This window comes from Ovis aries, chromosome X (genome assembly GCF_016772045.2).
Source record: "Ovis aries strain OAR_USU_Benz2616 breed Rambouillet chromosome X, ARS-UI_Ramb_v3.0, whole genome shotgun sequence".
Classification (NCBI taxonomy): domain Eukaryota; kingdom Metazoa; phylum Chordata; class Mammalia; order Artiodactyla; family Bovidae; genus Ovis; species Ovis aries.
The window spans coordinates 118,095,780-118,100,781 of NC_056080.1; positions in this window are offsets into that span (position 1 = coordinate 118,095,780).

The following is a 5,002-nucleotide window of genomic DNA, read 5'->3' on the forward strand; positions in this document are numbered from 1 at the left end:
ATTTGTATTTATTCTTGACCATATTTATACTCCTCTTGTAATGCTTCTCCTACTCACTTCTTGTTTTTCTGGCAAAGTGCTACTTCAGTCAGTCAATCAGTGTTAGTTGCTCAGTCATTTCTGACTCTTTGTGACCCCATGGATCGCATGGAGCCCCCTGCCAGGCTCCTCTGTCCATGGGATTCTCCAGGCAAGAATACTGGAATGGGCTGCCATTTCCTTCTCCAGGGGATCTTCCTGACCCAGGGATTGAATCAAGGTCTCCTACACTGTGTGCAGATTCTTTACCATTTGAATCACCAAGCAAATCTAAAGTGCTACTTATCAAGTTTCAATTCACTTGTCAACTTTCTTATATGGTCTATTTCTCAACAACTCCAACTAAGCATTAATGCTTTCTTTTGAATTGATGCTTTATTGAATGGATTCTAATAGTACTTTGTACCTATCAATATAATAGGTACTATAGATTTGGTCAGAAAACTACAGTTATTTGTTTGAATGCTGCATTTTTACTAGATGTGACCTTCTAGCAAAATGAAGGTCACTTTGCAGGTACCAAATAAATGTTGCTTTGCTTACTTACTGAATTAAACATTGTGATGATTAATTTTATGTGTCACCTTGAATGATCACAGGGTGTCCAGATTAAACATATTTCTGGGCGTGTCTCTGAGGGTATTTCCTGATGAGTTTAGCATTTGAATTAGTGTGCTCAATAAATAGATTGCTTTCCACAGTGGGAGTATGCATCATCCAATCCACTGAAGACCTGAACAGGGAAAAAAAAAAAAAAAAAAAAGGAAGACAGTGGAATCTATTTCTGCCCCCACAACCTGGCTTTTTTTTCTTACTGCTTGCAGTGGGACATCTCATCCCATATTTCCTTATCCTCAACTGAGATTTACACCATCAGGTCTCCTGGTTCTCAGACATTTGGACTTGGACAGAATTACCCCACCAGCTTTGCTGTGCTGGGTCTCCAGCTTACAGATAGCAGATTGTGGGACCTCTCAGCCTCCATAATTACTGAGCTAACACCTCATAATAATTATATATATATATATATATATATATATATATATATATATACATATATACATATATATATACACACATACAGTAAAAACCCTAAATATGAACGAGCTCTGTTCTGAGAGCATGTCTCTTTTAGCCTAGGTCTTCACTTCTGTGAGCTCATATGTTTAAAATATTGTATTATTTATCCACTTTTAGATAAATGTATTCATCTTTTATGACTGAGTTGAGATTGCATCTTCTCCAAAAAAGTTTTTTTGTCCTCCACAGGATATAAATAATTCTTTTTTGTGATCTCTCACAGCATTCCATTGCATTTGTTGTTTGTGGATAGAAATGCAGCTGATTTTTGTATGTTGATTTTGTATCCTGAAACTTTACTGAATTCACTTATTACTTCTAACAGGTTTTTTTTTTTGGGGTGGGGGGGAGTCTTTAGGTTTTTCTATGTATAAGATCATGTCCTCTAAAAACAGACATAATTTTACTTCTTCCTTTTCAATTTGTAAACTTTTTTCTCATTTTCTTGATATTTCTGTGGCTAGGACTTTTAGTACTTTGTTAAAAAGGATTAGCAAGAGTGGGCATCCTTGTCTTATTCCTGATCTTAGAGGAAACGCTTGTAAATTTTCACTTTTGTATCACATTAGCTGTGGGCTTGTTGTATATGGCATTTATTGCTTGAGGTATATTCCTTGTATACTTATTTTGTTGAGAGTTTTTATCATAAAAGAGTGTTAAATTTTCTCAAATGTTTTTTCTGCATGTATTAAAATGATCACATGATTTTTATCCTTCATTCTATTAACATGTGTATCACATTTATTAATTTGTGTATGTTAAAACATCCTTGTACCCCGCAAATAAACCCCACTTCATCATGGTGCATAATACTTTTAATGTGCTCTTGAATTAAGTTTGCTAGTATTTTGCTGGGAATTTTTGTATTATGTTCATCAGGGCTGCTGCTGTTGCTACTGCTACTAAGTCACTTCAGTCCTATCCGACTCTGTGTGACCCCAGAGATGGCAGCCCGCCAGGCTCCTCCGTCCCTGGGATTCTCCAGGCAAGAATACTGGAGTGGGTTGCCATTTCCTTCTCCAATGCGTGAAAGTGAAGTCGCTCAGTCGTGTCTGACTCTTAGCGATCCCATGGACTGTAGCCTACCAGGCTCCTCCATCCATGGGACTTTCCAGGCAAGAGTACTGGAGTGGGGTGCCATTGCCTTCTCCTCACTAGGGCTATTGACCACTAATTTTCTTTTCTTTTCGTGTCTTTGTCTACTTTCAATATCAGGATAATGGTGGCCTTATAAAATGAAGTTGGAAGCATTCTTCTTTTTAAATTTTTGGAAGAGTTTGAGAAATATTGGTATTAATTCTTCTCTAAATATTTGGTGAAATCTATTACGGAAGCCATCTGGTCCTGGGCTTTTGTTTGTTGGGAGATTTTTGATTAGTGATTCAATCTTCTTGCTCAGTATTGGTCTGTTTAAATTTTTTGTTACTTCATGATTCAGTCTTAGGAAGTTGTGTCTTTCTAGAATGTTAGATGCTTCTTCTGAGTTATCTAATTTGTCGGCATATAATAGTTCATAGTAGTCTTTTTTATGATCCTTTGTATGTCTGTGGTATCAATTGTAATATCTCCTTTTTCATTTATAATTTTATTAGAATTCTCTTTTTTTAAGTCTAGTTTTCAACTAGTTTGTCAACTTTATCTTTTCAATAGACTGTTTTTTAAATCTTTTCTATTGTCTCCCTGGTCTCTATTTCATTCATTTCTGCTGTACTTTTTACTATTTCCTTTCTTCTGCTACTTTTGGGTTTGTTTGCTCTTCTTTTTCTAGTTTCTTTAGGTTTAAGTTAAGGTTGTTTGAAAAAAAATTTTTTTCTTAATTTAGGCATTTGTTGGTATAAACTTCTTAGAACTGCTTTTTCTGCATCTCACAAGTTTTAGTATGCCCTCTTTCCATTTTTTTGTCTCAAGATACTTTTTATGTCCCTTTTGGTTTCTTCTTTGCCCCATTGGTTGTTCAGAAGTGTACTGTTTAATTTTCACATATTGGTGAACCTTCTAGATTTCCTCCTACTATTGTTTTCTAGTTTCATAAAATTTTGGTTCAAAAGATACCTGATGATTTCAATTTTGTTAAATTTGTTAAGACTTTTTTGTGACATAACATATGACATTTTTGGAGAATATTTTGTGTGTGCTTGAGAAAAATGTGCATTCTGCTTCTGTTGGATGAAAAGTTCTTTATTGGTCTTCTAGGGTTATTTGGTCTAAAGTAGCATTCAAGTTCAATATTATTTTCCTATAAATTTTCTGTAAGAATGACCTGTCCTTTGTTGTAAATGGAATATTGTAGTCTCTTACTATTAATTGCATTGCTATCTCTTCCTTCAGATTTGTTAAAAGTTGTTTAATATATGTATGTGTTCTGATACTGGGTGTGTATACCTTTACACTTGTTACAATTTCTTGATGAATTGACTTTTTATCATTATATAGCATTTTTTCTGTCTTTTGCTAAAGTTCCTGACTAAAGTATATTTTATTTAATATAAGTATTATAACCTCTGCTCTCTTCTGCTTCCAACTTGCAAAGAATGCATTTTTCCATCTTCTCCCTTTCAGTCTATGAATGTCCTTAAAGCTTAAATGAGTCCCTTGTAGACAGGATATAGTTGGGTCTTGTTTTATAATTCATTCAGCAACTCTATGCATATTAATTGGAGAATTCAGACCACAGTTACATTTTCCTTAACTGTTCTTTAGTTTGACGTAGACAGTCTCCTTGAGGCCCATCAGATTTCTTCCAATAGCCTCAAGATCATTCCAGTTTCTATCCACCACATGGTCCCACAACTAATGCCACATGTTTTTGGCTTGACAGTATTTTCTTTCCAGGTACTGAATTGTGCATTTTTTTCATAATTATGTGGGTCAGAAATTTGAACAGGGAATGGCAGAAATGACTTGTCTCCGTTCTACAGTATTAGGGACTTCATCTGAAAAGATGCAAAAGTTTGGATAACTCAGTAGGCAGAGGAAGAATCATCTAGAAACTTCTTTATTTAAATATCTTGCACATTAAATGGGATGGTTTGAAAATTAGAACTACTGACCAGAATGTTTCAGGTAATTTTTCCAGGAGGCCTGGCTGTTTCAAAGAATGGCAGATGCTTTAGGATGCTTAGACTTCTCATATGGTGACTCACGGCTTCTAGTGTGATGACTCAGAGAGAACCAGGCAGAAGCTTCATGGGTCTGTCTGCCACAGCCTGAGAAATCACACTGAGCATTCCCACTATATTCTGCTTATCATGGTTATATCACTAAAGTCATTCCAAATCAAAGGGGAAGGGGCATAGACTTCCAGTCTTGGTGGAAGAAGTGTAAAAAATTGCTGACTTGTTTTTCTATAACTGTGCAAAACTAGAAAGCAAAGAAACCAATAATTTGCCAGAAACTTATCATGAAGAATATTTGTGCCGTGAGCATAAGCTTGGAGGCCTTCAAGCCTTCAATATTTATACTCTTTCTGCCTTGTTTGGGGGAAGAAAATATATGCAAATCAGAGGAAATAGTAAGGAATTAGTACAATGTCTTTTAATCTTGGGACACCTGTGGCAGATTCATGTTGATGTATGGCAAAACCAATACAATATTGTAAAGTAAAAAATAATAATAATAATAAATAAAACTTTAAAAAAAGAAATACCTGGGAAGCATTCAAGGATTCTGATACCCAGGCAGCACCCCAGAGCAGTGAAATTAAAGTCTCAATGGGGAAGCGTGTGTGTGTGTGCATGTGTATTTGTGGGGTAGGGACAACGGAGTATGCAGGTGTACTTGTGTACTTTAAAAAAATTTTTGTTTTAAGTGTCTGAGATGATTCTATTATATAGCTAATATTAAAGACCACTGAACTAATCCTTAGGTGACTTCTAACAGCCTG